This window comes from Pristiophorus japonicus, chromosome 18 (assembly GCF_044704955.1).
Source record: "Pristiophorus japonicus isolate sPriJap1 chromosome 18, sPriJap1.hap1, whole genome shotgun sequence".
NCBI classification, from domain to species: domain Eukaryota; kingdom Metazoa; phylum Chordata; class Chondrichthyes; family Pristiophoridae; genus Pristiophorus; species Pristiophorus japonicus.
In genome coordinates this window covers 68,106,363-68,126,399 of record NC_091994.1, presented here as the reverse complement: position 1 = coordinate 68,126,399, position 20,037 = coordinate 68,106,363, and positions in this window count along the sequence as shown.

The following is a 20,037-nucleotide window of genomic DNA, read 5'->3' as shown; positions in this document are numbered from 1 at the left end:
CCGACACTAGACTCCCGAAACAAGCGCTCTACTCCGAGCTCCGTCACGGCAAGTCCCAGGAGGGCAGAGAAAACACTTCAAGGACACCCTGAAAGCCAAGTTGAAAAAAATGTAACATCCCCACTGGCTCTTGGGAATCCCTGGCCCAAGACTGCTCAAAATGGAGGAGAAGCATCCGGGAAGGCGCTGAGCACGTTGAGTCTTTTCGCCGGGAGCACGCGGAAGCCAAGTACAAACAGCGGAAGGAGCGCACGGCAACCTAAGCACCCCACCCACCCGTCCCTCCAACCACCGTCTGCCCCACCTGGGACAGAGTCTGTAGGTCCTGCATTGGGCTCATCAGTCACCTTAGAACTCATGTTAGTCTGGAAGCAAGTCATCCTCGACTCTGGGGGGCTGCCTAAGAAAAAGAAGATTCGTAGAAAAAGGCAAAGAGTAGCGCCTTACTGAACGGTGCAGCCTGGACGCTGCTGACAGAAGTGTTCTGCACCCGTAACATCCACAATAGTTTGTTCTCCACAACTGAACTATTCCATTAATCTTACAGCATGATGCACGATGTTTTTGCTAATTCTGTCCAGTTGGTGTCATCTCCTGCTGCCTCTGCAGTTTAGAGGCAGTGGTCTTGGAGCAGAAAAACTTTTTGTTCTGCGTAGAAAATGGGAAAATTAAACGATGATGAATTATAGGAGACAAGAACTGGAATCCCTTAATGTACAGCATTTACACCTCTCCTGTTTCTGTTTGGTTATTGTGGGCCAAGGCTTCCTACCCCGTGGGAGTGCGATTGTTTTCTCTGTTTTCAAAGGTTAGAAGCCTGGGCCTTGCAGAGTACATTTGTGTGAAATACGTGCTCATAGATCACAGTCACCGGAGGAGACACACTGAGAGACATCATAATTATAGCAGGGTGAGAGGACGAGGCAATGTGTAGAATGTCACACAATCCATGCAGCCCGTGATATTTAAATCAGAGGGTACAGTCACATCAGAGGAGGAGGGTGCACAGAGAGAGGACCCCTGTGGAGAACTTTCAATCATCATGTTGTGGTTCTATTTGAGGGGCTTGAAGTCAAGTTCAAATAAATTGTGTTGCATTTCTGGTGTTTCATGTGCAGCCTTCTGATCAGTTACATTCAAATTAAACCAGCTGACCTCCTGAAAGTAGGCTGCAGCAGCGAACATTGCGTTGTGAAGACATAACTGGAAGTAGTGCTGTGCTTTTCATTACCGTTTGCAGTTAATGGCCAGATCTCGCAGAGCATCTAACATAGGCACATCAAAGCCGCACTGACAGTTGACGGGCAGGAATTCGGTGCTTTGAAATAATCACATCCACTCGACATCTTCATTAAGCCTGGTCCTGGTGCTGTGTCTCTCACAGTGTTCCTTATTCACACATATTTCTGGTCTTAAGCTATCAGCTTTAACCAGTTCTCTTTGTTCGTGCTTGGAATTCTGAATATGCATTTCTGCTCTTTGCATGCTGTTAGAAATGAGACACACATCTGAAAGGTGTTGCTTTGTGTTACAGTTTGACACTTGCTATAATGTTGGCCAGCAGAAGGATGTCTCATGGTCCTGTCTCTTGATTCTGCCTTTGAAAATCCAGACACTGTCGAGTTATTGTTTTATGAAGCCTTGGCTGATCTCTGCTGCTATTGAGTTGTCTGGATGGGCTCGGGGAATCTCATCGCCTGAGTGGAAAGCAGCATTAATTGCTGATTCGGGATTAAATGATTTAAAGTCTGATTTTAACTGCGGGCATGCAGAGGGCAGGGCAGGGGACAAGCCCCATGAGGTCTGGCTAACTTGAACCCTTGACCCCATTTTCACTGGGCTGACGAGCTGACCTCCCAATCGCGAAGGGAGGTGGGCAGCCGACCTGCTGATGTGTGCAATTCCAGGACCCACTCCCAAGGTATATTTAAAATGGGGATGCACCTCCGAAAGTAAGGTTTCTCGGATTTTTCAGGAGGTTGTGGGTTCAAGTCCCACACCAGAGACTTGAGCACAAAAAAATGTAGGCTGACACCCCAGTGCAGTACTGAGGGAGCGCCGCACTGTCGGGGGTGCCGTCTTTTGGATGAGAAATTAAACCGAGGCCCCGTCTGCTTTCTCAAGTGGACGTAAAAGATCCCATGACTCTATTCTGAAGAAGAGCAGGGGAGTTATCCCCAGTGTCCTGGCCAATATTTATCCCTCATTCAACATAATAAAAAACAGATTATTTAGTCATTAACACACTGCTGTTTGTGGGAGCTTGCTGTGCGGAATTTGGCTGCTGCATTTCCCACATTACAACAGTGACTACACTCCAAAAGTACTTCATTGGCAGTAAAGCGCTTTGAGATGGTCCGGTGGTTGTGAAAGGCGCCATATAAATCCAAGTCTTTCTTTCTTTTCATTGAAGAACACTGGAAGAGATCCTGGATACTGAGGTGAGTAGAAAGATTGGCCGCTGCTTTTCTGCTGTCTCCCCGGAGGTCCTAGTGGAGGAGGTCAGGGCAGCTGCAGAAGCATACCCAGGGCCACGATCCAGCAGGCCTGGACTGAGGTGGGGGACAGAGTCAGTGCCGGCTGTATCACCCCCAGGACCTGGGACTGAGGCGGGGGACAGAGGGCCAATGACCTCACAAGAGTATTCAGGGAGTCTTCATCTCTACACCTCTCGCCGCAACACCTGATAACACTCTGTTCAACCCTCCCCCGCCACTCACAACAATTCCCTCCCTCCATCACACCCTTCAGCAGGCAATCACGGCCTGTCTCGCTCAAACCAAACACACCCACCTCTTCCTTTCCTCTCTTCACACCTTGCACTCACTGCATCCTCGTCTCACATCTTCGCACTTGCAACTCCTCCCACACTCCTTCCTCACTTCACATTTGTAATTGAGCTCCACCTAATGGACTACTAATGTAATAACAATAAAAGGTCATGTGGCAAGGTCATGTGACACAGTTCTTGTTACGGAGCCATCTTGGATGTGTGTGCTTGTGTAGTGGTATCTAAGGATATCACAACATTACACACACTTGGCTTTATATTCATCCTCTCCCCATCCTCAGTCCATCTTCTTCCTTCTCCACCTAACAACCTATGCGCAATATATACACAAGCCCCACACATTTTCAACAGATGCTCGTTAACTCGCACCCTCTTTTTCTGCACAAGACAGCGCATAATGTGAGGGAGAGGAGAGCAAGATGGGGGCGGGAGATGATGGCAGAGTCATTAATATCATCGCCCTCACCCAAACAGAGGAAGAAGCCCTGGAGGGCAGAGGCCCAGGCAGAGCCATGAATATTGGGGGTGGTGAGGCTGGTGGGTGGCCTCAGCAAGTATCTGTAAATCACTCATACCCCTTCACTCACCTCAGCACATTCACAGCTAGAGGAAGACATGAAGAAATAGGCCTGAAGGCTGTTGCCTGGGCCCCAAGCTCTGGAACTCCCTGCCTAAACCTCTCCGCTTCTCTACCTCTCTTTCCTCCTTCAAGACACTCCTTAAAACCTACCTTTTTGACCAAGCTTTTGGTCATCTGCTCTAATTTCTCCTCAGTGTCAAATTTAAAAAAAACCGGCATACTACTCCTGTGAAGCACCTTGGGACGTTTCACTACGTTAAAGGCGCTATATAAATATAAGTTGTTGTTGTTGTATACAAATTCAGTACATTCATGCCCCAAGGTGTTGTTTGTCTAACCATAATTCTCCACACAGTTAATTCCCTATCTTGGCTGGGTGTCCCCAGAGTAAGAGACGAAGGCAAGGAATAATAGTGTAACCTTCTAGGAGAACTGGACATGTGTTCTATTTTTTGCATTCAATGTTCATATTAATTATTTCTATATAAGGCATAGCATGCTCTACTACATCGCTCCAACAACCTTAGCATTCTCTCCTGTGTCTCCACATGGCACCAGCTATCTTCAGAGTAATGTAATAATTGTTGTTAAATTCAGCATCATTTCTTGTTATAGTCTCAGACCTGTGAGGAAGTGGATTGAAGGCACCTTTACCTTGATGAGAAGAAACAGCTTGAATTTATATAGCACTTTTCACAACTTCAAAATGTCCCAAAGCACGTTACACCAATTAAGTACTTTTCAAAGTGCAGACACTATTGTAATAAAGAAGGAAATACTTGCCTTTATATAGTGCCTTTCATGACCACCGGACATCTCAAAGCGCTTTATAACCAATTACTTTTTGAGTGCAGTCACTATTGTAATGTGGGAAATGCAGCAGCCAATTTACGCACAGCAAGCTCCCACAAACAGCAAAGTGATAATGATCAGATAATCTGTTTTTGTTATGTTGATTGAAGGATAAATATTGGCCAGGACACTGGGGATAACTCCCCTGCTCTTTTTTGAAATAGTGCCAAGGGATGTTTTACATCCACCTAAGAGAGCAGATGGGGCCTCAGTTTAACATCTCATCCAAGATTTATGTGCTCAACTTTCTGGAGTAGGACTTAAACCCACAACCTTCTGACTCAGAGGCGAGAGTGCTGCCCACTGAGCCACAGCTGACACACTGGAGTGAGACTTGAACCCAGAAGCCCCGTTTGACTCAGGAATGAGAGTGTTACCCACCGAGCGACGGCTGCTACATGAGATCCCATCAACTGCTGCTGTGCCATTCACTGCTCAGTGATAGCACTACTGAACATACTGCACAATGACCTCCAGGGGAATGTTGGCTCACAGACTAAAGATTTTCACGGCTGTAGGGATCTGCCATCAGATTACTGCCCACTGCTCTGCTCTGAGTCAGTTTATGTGTATCAGTGTGGTTCCACAGTGAGGCAGACATGGTTTCATGATGCAAGTTATACAGATGGACAGCCCAGGGCCGCTGTCAGTTTCCAGGCCTGCACGTATACATGTAGACGGGACGCTGCATCTGCAAGCTCATGTAGCTGCTTTTTTTCAATGGGCCTAAGGACTAACACAGTGCCTCTTTTTTTAATTCATTCATGGAATGTAGACGTCTTCATTGCCCATCTTCAATTGCCCTTGAGAACATAAGAACATACGAAATAGGAGCAGGAGTAGGCCATTCGGCCCCTTGAGCCTATTCCGCCATTCAATAAGATCATGGCTGATCTGACCTTGGCCTCAACTCCACTTCCCTACCCGCTCCCCATTACCTTTGACTCCCTTATCGTTCAAAAATCTGTCCATCTCCACCCTAAATATATTCAATGACCCAGTCTCCACAGTTCTCTGGGGCAGAGAATTCCAAAGATTCACGACCCTCTGAGAGAAAAAATTCCTCCTCATTTCCGTTTTAAATGGACGACCCCTTATTCTGAAATTATGCCCCCTAGTTCTAGATTCCCCCACGAGGGGAAACATCCCCTCTGCATCTACCCTGTCAAGCCCCCTCAGAATCATATAATTTTCAATAAGATTGAGAAGGTGATGGTGAGCCAGTTTCTTGAACTGCTGTAGTCCGTGTGATGAAGGTGCTCCCACAGTGCTGTTAAGGAGGGAGTCCCAGGATTGTGACCCAGCGACGATGAAGGAACGGCCGATATATTTCCAAGTCAGGCTGGTGTGTGACTTAAAGGGGAACGTGGAGGTGATGGTGTTCCCATGCGCCTACTGCCCTTGTCCAGCCATGTGATAAAGGTCACGGGTTTGGAAGGTGCTGCCGAAGAAGTACTTGTGTGAATATACTTTACTCGGAAACACAAGCCTCAAATTGAACTATTTTTTCCAAATCCATATTGTGGAAAAATAATCAAAAAATCTCACAATGTGACAATGCCATCGGGCATCTCCGTTCAGAGTAGCAAGAGTGAACAAAATAATTTGCTGGGATTTGCAGTCAATATAACGGTGAGGCTAATGATGCTCGCTGTTATTTATGCACATTTGGAACAGCAGCTTCAGGGGAGGGGATGATGCACGGCTAAACTCAAATATCCACAAGTTGCTGTCCGAGTTTCGCCACTCCGCCGATATCTTTGTAATCGGCATCTCGCTTCCTGCCTCACCATTGAAATGCATTGAATGGTGTGAAGCTGCTGTATTTGCGCGGCAGGTACCAACTAAACTCATCACAGAAAGTTACATCTCGTCCATTTCAGTGTACGTACCCTATTAACAATGTGAGGTGTTAATTACTGCCAGTCAACCTCTCTGGCACTGAAAATGACCTTTTACAAGTGTGGCATCTCATTCCTTCAAGTTTTAATTGTATTTGGTGATTTAAAAAATGTAAATTTGTATTTTTCCTTTCTGTCTCTCTTTTTTCTCATCATCTTAATCCAATCTTTCTTTCCCTCTCTTTATTTCTCTCTGTACCTGATTTGACACTGAATTCACCCACTCTAATTTACACTTTCTTCTCTGTCCTTGCGCTGTTAATTTCTCAATGCTTGAGGCGGATCAGTTAAGGAGATACACAGTTGCTTTCCCTGTTCACCCAGATGGGCATACATGTCGGCATTGAGCACCCAGTGACCCTGGGCGAAGTTCTACCGAATGGCATGTTCACTTACGTCATTCAAAAAGTTGAGAGAGTGATTTTGCACACAGGGCTATGGAGCCATATGTCAAAGATCCTGAGACTTCACAAGACCATTTCTAACATCCAATATTGCCTAAAGTTGGGGTTGCAGAGGTTTCATTTTGCTTGGGATCTGATTTAATGTTGGGGGTGTGCATGGAAAGAATTTTACAGACAGAAAGGCAATCGTGAATCAGCAGCCAGTTTTATCCCCCAAGCGTTATTGACATTGAACACATCGCCAAAGTTTTTTTATTCAACCCCTTTACTACAGAGAATCAGAGTTGTGATACTTCATAGCTCTGTCCTTTTCACTTGACGATGCTACTTGTGCTAGTCCCGTAGGTTCAGCACTCGTCCTATCTTCTCTCAGGCAGTCCCTCGGAGTCGAGGATGGCTTGCTTCCACACCAACATGAGTTCTCAGGTGACTAATGAGACCAATGCGGGACCTACAGCCTCTGTCACAGATGGGGCAGACGGTGGTTGGAGGGATGAGTGGGTGGGGTGCTTGGGTTATCATACACTCCTTCCGCTGTTTGTACTTCACTTCTGCGTGCTCCCGGCGAAGGGACTCAAAGTGTTCGGCGCCTTCTCGGATGCTTCTCCTCCACATTGAGCGGTCTTGGGCCAGGGATTCCCAAGAGTTGGTGGGGATGTTACATTTTTCAAGGAGGCTTTGAGGGCGTTCTTGAAGCGTTTTCTCTGCCCTCCTGGGGCTCGCCTGCCATGACGTAGCTCAGAGTACAGCGCTAGCATCAGGCATGCGGACAATGTGGCCCGCCCATCGGAGCTGATCGAGCGTGGTCAATGCCTCGATGCTGGGGGTGTTGGCCTGAGAGAGAACACTGACGTTGGTGCACCTATCCTGCCAATGGATTTGCAGGATTTTGGTGGTACATCTCCAGTGCTTGGAGGTGCCTTCTGTACTCATTCAATACCTAGCTATTCTACACCTGTGAGCCAAAACAGTGAAGGCTATTCAAACATGTAAAGCATCACAGCTGGCCACAAACTTGTCCTCATCCAATTCAGGGAAAATTTGCAGAGCTATGAGTAAAGAGTGGGGTGCGAGGGTGGGTGGAGCTAATTAGATCGCACTTCCAGAGAGCTGGCACAGGCACGATGGCCAAACGGCCTCCTTCTGTGCTGTATGTGTCTATGAATCATCGCACACACATTTTCCAGCAGGGGTTACTTGATAACGATTAGGGACAGAAAGCCAGCCTGGTGTTTCCTTACTCCGGTCCAAGGCTTTTGTGACTAATTGTGATGCTCCAAATTGCATTCTGGCTGAACTGAGCTAATTGAGAGCAGCGATGAAAGATGAAGCTGTTTGGCTTGAATGGCTCTGTGTCACACTGGGTGATGTCCTTGTGGAGATACAATGCTGCTGGGAGGGACCTCACATGGCTAAATAAAATGTGTTTTGGAGGAAACCATTACATTCGTCCAGCCCACAAGTCCAGGTTGACATTATATGAATATTCCAGTTGCCAATTAAATCCCTTCTTATGTGAACCACGCAAGGCTGTCAAGGCAATTCAAACAAAGAAGGCTGTTTATAATTTATTTACGTTCCTATGTCACATAACCCACACTTGCTAAAAATACCCGATATATATATATAATAAAAATACATCATTATAGAGCTTGAGCACAGAGCTTAGTGAATCACTTGTGAGAATGAAGACGGGAATTTGGTGAGAGTGGGAAATAGGTGGAAAGGGGGAAGGAAACGCTAAGTAATTTAAACTAACGGGCAACAGTAGATGAGTAAGAGGGGGGAGTGGAGAACTCTTAAGTAAATTATTTTAATTACACATAAATATTAAATAAATAGAAGAATGAAAGACTTGGATTTATATAGCAGCTTTCATGACCACCGCACATCTCAAAGCGCTTTATAGCCAATGAAGTACTTTTGGAGTGTAGTCACTGTTGTAATGTGAAAAATGCGGCAGCCAATTTGCGCACAGCAAGCTCCCACAAACAGCAATGTGATAATGAAAAGATAATCTGTTATTTTTGTGATGTTGATTGAGGGATAAATATTGGCCAGGACATCGGGGATAACTCCCCTGCTCTTTGGAATAGTGCCATTGGATCTTTTGCGGCCGCCTGAGAGAGCAGACGTTTCATGTCTATTCCAAAAGATGGCACCTCAGACAGTGCAACATTCCCTCAACACTGCATTGGAGGCGGCAGCTTAGATATATTTTGAGTTCAAGATTCTGTAGTGGGACTTGAACCCACAACCTCCTGACCCAAAGGCAAGTGTGCTACCCACTGAGCCACAGCTGACACTTAGAATTGCAATAGTGCTAAACTAAGACATATATATATACATATACCATTAGAGCCATAAATATATATATAAAACGTAAGTAAATAGACTTTAAGTAAATTGATACTACAGGTGAAACCTGTTGCCTGCAATCCTGTGCCGTGTGGAAACTGCAGGATGCCTCATGTGTCCAGGATAACTGTGTGTGCAGGAAGCATCTCCAGTTGCGAGAGGAGCGTCTGGAGTCACTGCAGGACAGACAGGAGGCTGAGAATTTCCTGGGGCGTACGGACAACAAAGTGGTCACCCCGCAGTTACAGCAAGTTCAGGAGGGCAGCAAGTAGCTGGCCATCTGGCAGGGCAGGAAACATGTTTTACAACACAAATAACTGAAGGTAGCATGGCAGAGAACACTCTGTGTTGTACGAGGTTCAGAGGAGTAAAGAAAAACATTGCAAAGTCTCACAAAGGCATCATTTGTAGCACCATCAATATTACTATGCCCTGCTCACAACACACACACGCACAAATACACACACACACACACACACACACACATATCTATGCACACATACACACACACCTATACCTGCACACACACACACTCACACACACACACACACACACACACATATCTATACACACATACACATACCTACACACACACCTATACCTACACATACACACACTCACACACACACTCACACACACATACCCACACACATACCCACACACATACCCACACACACACACACCTACACACATACCCACACACACACACACACCCACATACACACATACTTCCCCAAAATACCTACACACACACCCACACATACCTACACACACACCCACATACCTACACACACACCCACATACCTACACACACACACAAAAATACCTACACACACACACCCACACATACCTACACACACACCCACATACCTACACACACACACAAAAATACCGACACACACACATAAATCCACACATACCTACACACACACATACCTACACACACACACCCACATACCTACCATACACACACACACAAACATACCCACACAATACACGCACAAATACCTACACACACACACCCACATACTCACACACACACACACACATATCTACACACCTACACACACACCTACACACACCTATACCTACACACACTCACATACCTACACACACACCCACATACCTACACACACACACACACACACACACAAATACCTACACGCACACATGCACACACACATACCTGCGCACACACACACACACACACACATACCTGCACACACACACACCCACATACCTACACACACATACACACAAATACCTACACGCACACACACACACACACCCACATACCCACACACACACACACATACACACACATACATACACAAAAATACCTACACACACACACCCACATAGCTACACACACACAAACACCTACACACACACCCACATACCTACACACACATACACACACACAAATACCTACATGCACACACACACACACACATATACCTACACACACACACCTATACCTACACACACACCCACATACCTACACACCCATACACACACACACATACCTACACACACACACACACACACACATACCTACACACACACACACACCCATACCTACACACACACCCACATACCTACACACACACACACACATACAACTACCTACACACACACATAAATCCACACATACCTACTCACACACCCACATACCTACACACACACACCCACAGATACCTACACGCACACACACACCCATATAAATCTACACACACAAATACCTACACACACACACACACATACCTACACATACACACACACACAAACAAATACCTACACACACACACCCACATAACCACACACACACACATACCTATACACACATATACACACACACAAATATCTACACACACACACCCACACATACCTACACACTCACCCACATACCTATGCAAACACACCCACATACCTACACACACACACCCACAAATACCTACACACACACACTTACCTACACACACACACAAATACGTACACACACACACACCCACATACTTACACATATACACACACACACACACACAAAAAACCACACACACACACACACACACGTACAAATACCTACACACACACACCCACATACACACACACACACACACACACACCCACATACCTATACACACACACACATACCTACACACACACACACCCACATACCTACACACACACACACACACACACACAGACCTCATCATCATCATAGGCAGTCCCTCGGAATCAAGGAAGATTTGCTTCCACTCTTAGCATGAGTTCTTAGGTGGCTGTACAGTCCAATACGAGAACCACAGTCTCTGTTACAGGGGGAACAGATAGTCGTTGAGGGAAGGGGTGGGTGGGACAGGTTTTCTGCACGCTCCTTCCGCTGTCTGCGCTTGATTTCTGCATGCTCTCGGCGACGATACTCGAGGAGCTCAGCGCCCTCCCGGATGCACTTCCTCCACTTAGGGCGACTTTGGCCAGGGACTCCCAGGTATCGGTGGGGATGCCACACTTTATCAGGGAGGCTTTGAGGGTGTCCTTGCCATGTTTCCTCTGCACACCTTTGGCTCGTTTGCCGTGAAGGAGTTCTGAGTAGAGCGCTTGCTTTGGGAGTCTTTTGTGTGGTATGCGAACTATGTGGCCTGCCCAGCGGAGCTGATCAAGTGTGGTCAGTGCTTCGATGCTGGGGATGTTGGCCTGGACGAGGACGCTAATGTTTGTGCATCTGTCCTCCCAGGGGATTTGGAGGATCTTGCGGAGACATCATTGGTGGTATTTCTCCAGCGACTTGAGGTGTCTACTGTACATGGTCCACATCTCTGAACCATACCTACACACACACACACCCATATACCTACACACACACACACACACACACACACACACACACACATACCTACTCACACACACACACACACACACACATACCTACTCACACACACACACACACACACACATACCTACTCACACACACCCATACATCTACACATATACCTACCTATACACTAACACACACCCAGGGGGTAATTTTGACTTTTAGTGATAATATAAAACTGGCAGTATGGAGTCACAGCCCGTTTACAACTCTCCCATTGACAGTAATGAAAATAAAAATATGGCGAGATTGGGAGAGATGTACAATGGATAGCTGAGTCTATACCATCGCACTGTCAGAATGAGCTGCGCAGACTCTAGAGTCGGAGTGGATGTGCGAGGTGTGTCAGCAATGCAGGTGCTGTTGGTGAGCATGCCATGCAGCACTGGTGCACAGGCCTTGGGACACAGCTCAGACTACACAAGAGCACAGTTGCCCAGTGTTAGGGGAGTAGGAGGAATACACAGGGTCTGTGCTCCCTTCCAAGGACTAGATTTATGCAGGTTATCTGTTTCTCCCATAGTGCCAGGAAAGTCCTGTTGGCTTTCAGCTCCCGTTTAAAATGGATAGAAGGCCTTTTTAGTGGCTTCCAATCTTACAATGTTAACTTTTGTGGAGACAAGCTTAGTCCATAAGCCAACACGACTTAGTTTTCAGACTTTGTGGCAATTTGCCGTGCTTTCCTTTATTGCTCTGTTGTAGTGATTTTGCCAATTTGCTATCTGGACTCTACGTGCCACCTGTTGATGTTTGCCCAGTGCTATTTAATTCAGCAGCCCCACAGTGCTGACCATGGACCTGCTACTGGGCTGGTGTGGCTGGGGAAGAACATAACAACATGAGAAAGCAGGAGTCAGCCATTTGGCCCCTCGAGCCTGCTCCTCCATTTAATACGATCATGGCTGATCTAATCTTGGCCTCAACTCCACTTCCCTGCCCTCTCCCCATAATGCTTGACTCCCTTATCTCTCAAAAATCTGTCTATCTCCACCTTAAATATATTCAATGACCCAGCCTCCACAGCTCTCTGGGGTAAAAAATTCCAAAGATTCACGACCCTCTGAGAAAAGTAATTCCTTCTCATCTCTGTCTTAAATGGGCGACTCCGTATTCTGAAACTCTGCCCCCTAGTTCTAGATTCCCCCACAAGGGGAAACATCCCCTCTGCATCTACCCTGTCAAGCCTCCTCAGAATCTAATACGTTTCAATAAGATCACCTCTGTCTTCTAAACTCCAATGAGTAGAGGCCCAACCTTTCTTCATATAACAACCCCTTCACCTCAGGAATCAACTTCGTGAACCTTCTCTGAACTGTACAGGTCGATCCGGGACTCTTTGGTCTGACATCATTCCCGGCGGGGGGGGGGTCGTGACCCCACGCTGTGTCCTGGGGCTGGCCGCTCACCCCCACCCCCCCGCTCCCCACTGCCCCCGGTGCCCACTCCCCGGTCGGGTCGGCGCAGAGAGGGAGCGAGGCACGGCGGCCGACCGAGGCCCCAAAGCCGAGCCCAAAATGTTGCGCAATGACCCGGAATGCGCTGCACAGAAGCCTACTGCGCAGTATTTCGGGCTCAGTTTCGGGGACTCGGTCAGCTGCCGCGCCTCACTCTCTCTCTGCGCCGACCCGACCGACGATGGGATGCCAGGGGCAGCAGGAAAGGGGGGAGCGGCCAGCCCCAGGTCAGCAGTACTCAGTATGTCTGGGGGTCACCGTGACCGCCCGTGGTCCGGCAAATTCTCTTGTCCAGCACAGGCCAGGTCCCGAGGGTCCCGGATTAGAGAGGTTCAACTTGTATATCCCTCCTTAAATAAGGGGACCAATTCTGCATGCAGTACTCCAGGTGTGGTCTCACCAACGCCCGGTACAGTTGTAGCAGGACTTTCTTACTTTTAATCTCCATCCCCTTTGCAATAAAGGCCAACATTCCATTTGCTTTCCTAATTACTTGCCGTACCTGCATGCTATCTTTCATGGACAAGGACTGCCAGACAGGAGCATTTCTTAATCTCTCCCCATTTAAATAATAATTTGCTTTTTAATTTTTCCTACCTAATCCGATATCCTCACATTCTGCCACATTATACTACATCTGTCAATTTTTTTCCCACTCACTTAGCCTGTCTATATCCCTTTGCAGATTCTTTGCGTCCTCCTCACAACTTGCTTTCCCACCTATCTTTGTATCATCAGTAAATTTGGCTACTTTACAAATAGTCTCTTCATCCAAGTCATTAATATAGATTGTAAATAGTTGAGGCCCCAGCACTGATCCTTGGGGCACCCCACTAGTTACTGATTGCCAATTGGAAAATTACCCATTTATCTCGACTCTCTGTTTTTTGTCAGTTAGCCAATCCTCTAGCCGTGCTACTATATTACCCTCAACCCCGTGAGTTCTTATCTTGTGCAGTAACCTTTTATGTCATCATCATCATAGATAGTCCCTCAAAATCGAGGAAGGCTTGCTTCCACTCCAAAGGTGGGTTCTCAGGTGACTGAACAGTCCAATACGGGAATTACAGTCTCTGTCACAGGTGGGACAGACAGTGGTTGAAGGAAAGGGTAGGTGGGGAGACTGGTTTGCCGCACGCTCCTTCCGCTTGATTTCTGCATGCTCTCGGCGATGAGACTTGAGGTGCTCAGCGCCCTCCCGGATGCTCTTTCTCCAATTAGGGCGGTCCTTGGCCAGGCACTCCCAGGTGTCGGTGGGGATGTTGTATTTTATCAAGGAGGTTTTCAGGGTGTCCTTGAAACGTTTCCTCTGCCCACCTGGAGCTCGCTTGCCATGTAGGAGTTCCGAGTTGAGCGCTTGCTTTGGGAGTCTTGTGTCCGGCATGCGGACAATGTGGCCCACCCAACGGAGCTGGACGAGTGCGGTCAGTGCTTCGATGCTGGGGATGTTGGCCTGGTCGAGAACACTGACTTTGGCGTGTCTGTCTTCCCAGGGGATTTGCAGGATCTTGCGGAGACATCGTTGGTGTTGTTTCTCCAGCGATTTGAGGTGTCTACTGTATATGGTCCATGTCTCTGAGCCATACAGGAGGGCGTAACACTACTGCCCTGTAGACCATGAGCATGGTGCCAGATTTGAGGGCTTGATCTTCAAACACTCTCTTCCTCAGGCGGCTGAAGGCTGCGCTGATGCACTGGAGGCGATGTTGAACCTCGATGTCTACCCTTGCTGGTAATAGGCTCTCGAGGTATGGAAAGTGGTCCACATTGTCCAGGGCCATGCCGTGGATCTTGATGACTGGGGTGGTGCTGTGTGGTGGGGCCAGGTTGGTGGAGGACTTTTGTCTTATCGATGTTTAATGTAAGGCCCATGCTTATGTACGCCTCGGTGAAGTGACACCTTCTTCGATGCCTTCTGAAAATCCAAATACACGACATCTATTGGTTCCCCTATATCCTCCCTGCTCATTACATCCTCAAAGAATCCAGCAAATTTGTCAAACATGATTTCATGAAGTTGCAGCTAGGCCCTGTAAGCTGTGGCTCACTGGGCAGCACTCTCTTGCCTCTGAGTCAGAAGGTTGCGGGTTCATAATCCCACTCCCGAAACTTGAGCACGCAAATCTAAGCTGACAGCGCAACACTCCCTCAGCACTGCAGTGTCAAAAGTGTTGTGTTTCAGATGAGACATTAAATCAGGTTCCCATCTGCTCTTGCAGGTGGATGTAAAAGATCCCATGGCACTATTTTTAAAAAGAGCAGGGGAGTTATCCCCGGTGTCCTCGGGCCAATATTTATCCCTCAATCAACATAACAAAAACAGATTATCTGGTCATTATAACATTGCTGTGTGTGGGAGCTTGCTGTGCGCAAATTGGCTGCTGAATTACAACAGTGACTACACTCTAAAGCTATTTAATTGGCTGTATAGCATTTTGAGACATCCAGTGGTAGTGAAAGGCGCTATATAAACCCAAGTCGTTCTTCTTTCTTTCTTACCCAATTACACGTGAACGGACCAAAGCACGACGAGAAGACCTGCCTTCAGAGGCAAAGCGTGATTGGGGCAGTCACAGAAATAAATGGCCTGGATTCTCCTCTGAATGACTGCTGTTTTGGGGTGACAGTCAAGTGAAATTCCTTTCTTAAAGGCTAACACTTAAAGAAAGACTTGCATTTATATAGCGCCTTTCATTTCCACCAGACATCCCAATGCCCTTTACAGCCAATGAGGGACTTTTGAAGTGTAGTCACTGTTGTAATGTAGGAAATGGGTCAACCAATTTGTGAATAGCAAGCTCCCACAAACAACAATGTGATGATAAGTAGATAATCTGTTTTAGTGACGTTGATTGAGGGATAAATATTAGCCAGGACACCTGGGATAACTCCCCTGCTCTTCTTCGAAATAGTGCCATGGGATCTTTTACGTCCACCTGAGAGGGCAGACGGGGCCTCAGTTTAACGTCTCATCTGAAAACAGCACCTCCGACACAGCACTGGAGTGTCAGCCTAGATTTTTTGGGGGCTTAATTCCATGTCAAATCCACCTCAGAAAAAACAGCTGCACCCAAATCTGCTGAGGTGGATACCACACTGACGCCAACATTTTGTGTGCTGCTACTGAAGATTGAAGTGTCTTTGCCAACATCGATCTCTCTATGAGGGTTTGATGGGCTAATTGAGGTATTTAGCTGTCTGCCAGGATATTAGTATCTAGATTACAGCTGAACAAACTATTGGAGCTGTGCTATTTACTGGGAAATGAATCCCACCTTTCCCATACTAAGGAATATTTTTGTATAATTGGGGCCAACTTTAACTCACCAAAAACCCTGTTAATGGTATGGCAAAGGGCTCAAAATTGGGTTGCCACCATTTCTACAGAGGCCGACAAGTGGATGCCAAAGTGCTTGCCTATTTCAGGTAGTCAGTCCACTTTAATGTGCACATTGGGGTTAAATATGACATCGGCCCCTTCACTGTCAGAACAAGTGGTCAACTGCCCCAGAGTAAAAATCTGCCCCATTGCATTTAATACGTCAGGCAGTATCTGTTGAGAAAAAAACAGAGTTAACATTTCAGGTCATCGTTAACTCTGTTTCTCTCTCCATAGATGCTGCCTGACGCCCTGCGATTTCCAGCATTTTCTCTTTTTATTTCAGGTTCCAGCTTCCGCAATATTTAGTGTTGCTGCCATTGTACTCAATGTTCGCGTGACATTGGGAGGGATTGCATTATTGCTACATTGCAAAGTAGCTTGCTCCTTTGATAAGCAATTCTGGCATCAAAGGGACTTGAAAGGCTGGATTTTCGGTTCTGCCCATTTCGGGGCGGTAATGTTGGCGGGACGGTAACGATTGCGCTCAGTCAGCAAAATTCATCAGCTGGGCCCTGAGTGTGGGGTGGAGCACTAAGGGAGGCGTTGAACACTTCTCGCAGGGCTCTAGGCTGGGTAAGCAACTGAAAATCCCGAGCTATACAGCCGGCCTCGGAGCGCCCTGAGAGAGTCTTCTGTGGCAAAAGAAAATCGCATCTAAAAATACAACAAATATTCCCAATACCTTAAACCGCAGCAATAAGCTAAAAATAAAACTCAACAAAACAATCAAACTGACCTCATTCCCCAACTCCATCACTCATCGCTGCCGGGACAGCTCTGTCCGCCTGGTTTTCCAGGTGGTCCCACCACGGCGTGCTACAGGGCGCTATCAGTTCACCACGCAGTCGAAACCGGCGGCATTGCACACTGGCTCGACTCTCCCAGGCGGTGCTGCTCTGCACCCCCACAAAACCGGCAACAAATTGCCCGGCGGGGCGCAGGGAGCTGGCCAGCCACCCGGAAACCATCCCCGCCGCCATTACCAGCCCTTTGGGGCGCGAACAGGGGCTGCAACATAACGAAAATCCAACCCACGGACTTTAAAGGCTGACTCAGATAGACGCTGAACGGTTTGCCCAGGAGACCTCAATGATACCCGGAAGAAAGATAATTATAAAGTCAAAGTAAAAGTTTGGAGCAATTAGTTTTGCAACCACAAGGGTGGACGAGTGGGGTATTAATCAAATTCACACTTTAATGGACTTTCAACATTGCGGTTTTCCTCTTGGTCTTGGTCTCATGTGACATCTGGAGTATTTGCCTCGTTCTAATTTTAATGCATCTGAGTATTGGTTAATTTGAAAATAAACGCTGTGTTGATTTTAATCACTTTGCTCTGTATAGGGTGATACGTTATATCCTGGTGACTCTGACATAGAATACAATTCAGTCTGAAAATTGCCTCAGGTGGCTTAATCGTTGGACTGGTTCGGTATAAATTCCACTCGTGGGAGATGTTGCACAGCTGTGTGACCAACAATATTTTAAAACACAAATGGAAACCATTCATACACTTTTAATGGTGTTTATTTTCTTGCTGGATTTCTTTGCTTCCCTTCTCTTCTTGCTGGGGTTCTCGAGGCTGTGCTTGGCTCCAGTATTTAGTCCAAGAAGACATTATTCATGTGTGAGCCTTGATGATGACTTTTGGTGAGGGAGCTACAGCATCCGAGCTGGTGTGCTCACACACTCACCTCCAGCAGGTATCTCTGGCTAGATATCAAGAATAAAAATCCTGACAGATTTTCTCCCTGCATATTCCGGAGGTCTGAACTAGCACCACTCCTGAGCTTAGCTAGCTCGATAACAGCAACTTGCGTTTGACAAGCTGCTTTAACATTGCAAACCTCCCGGGGCCCTTTGCTGAGGCATGAGACACTGAGCCGAAGAAACATAGAAACATAGAAACATAGAAAAAAGATGTAGGAGTAGGCCATTCGGCCCTTCGAGCCCGCACCACCATTCAATAAGATCATGGCTGATCATTCCCTCAGTACCCCTTTCCTGCTTTCTCGCCATACCCCTTGATACCTTTAGCTGTAAGGGTCATATCTAACTCCCTCTTGAATATATCCAGTGAACTGGCATCAACAATTCTCTGCGGCAGGGAATTCCACAGGTTCACAATTCTCTGAGTGAAAAAGTTTCTCATCTCAGTCCTAAATGGCTGACCCCTTATCCTATGACTGTGTGCCCTGGTTCTGGACTTCCCCAACATCGGGAAAATTCTTCCCGCATCTAACCTGTCCAGTCCCGTCAGAATCTTATATGTTTCTATGAGATCCCCTCTCACCCTTCTAAACTCCAATGTATAAAGGCCCAGTTGATCCAGTCTCTCCTCATATGTCAGTCCTGCCCATCCCGGGAATCAGTCTGGTGAACCTTCGCTGCACTCCCTCAATAGCAAGAACGTCCTTCCTCAGATTAGGAGACCAAAACTGAACACAATATTCCAGATGAGGCCTCACCAAGGCCCTGTACAACTGCAGTAAGACCTCCCTGCTCTTATACTCAAATCCCCTAGCTATAAGCCAACATACCATTTGCCTTCTTCACCGCCTGCTGTACCCGTATACCAACTTTCAATGACTGATGAACCATGACATCCTGGAGAGATTAGGAGTGGTGAACAAAAACTTGGCTGAAGACATGAGTTTTGAAGAGGGTCTAAAAGGAAGAGAGGGAGGTGGAGAGATTTAAGTGAATTGCGGAAGATAGCTGCCCAAGAGATGATCGCCAATGGAAGTTGATGGGAGGAGGGATGCACAAGAGGACAGAGTCAAGCTGAGTAGGTTACAGAGAGAGGGAAGGGTGAGTGTAATGTATGCACTTGTGGGGATGCTCACAGGTTTGTAGAGCTGTTGACCTATCCTGGGCCGACGTCCGCCGCGCGGCCGATGCCATCGAGTTGCTAAAAACAGCTCTGGGCCCTGACTCCGTTAGGCGTGTCAAGGAGGCTCAAGCACGTGGGGAGATCCTGTCCGAACTGACCCCCGTCCGGACGAAATTCCTCATCGGCGCCAAGCCCCGAAAACTCCTTCGGGATCCGGTGCCTCACAACTTGAACCGCCTCGGGGAAATCCCCTCCGTGCCTTTCAATTCTGCGCGAAGGGGTTTCCTGTACGGGCTGCTCCTGCACACTCTCAATCTTGCCATCCTCGATGCCATCCGGACAAGCCATGGCGTACCATTTGCCATTTGCCGTCCGGAGAGGGGGGTCCCCAATGGAGTGCTCTCTACGGACGAGTCCCCCCTCTATTTATCGGGGACTTGGCCTGGAGGGTGATGCATGGAGCAGTCCCGTGCAATACGTTTTTAAGTCGGTTCACGGGCTCCCAGGCCGCCTGCAATTTCTGCGGTCTGGAAGAGTCCGTGTTCCATGGTTTTATTGAATGTGTGAGGTTGCAGCCCCTCTTCCATTATTTGAAGGGGCTGTTCCT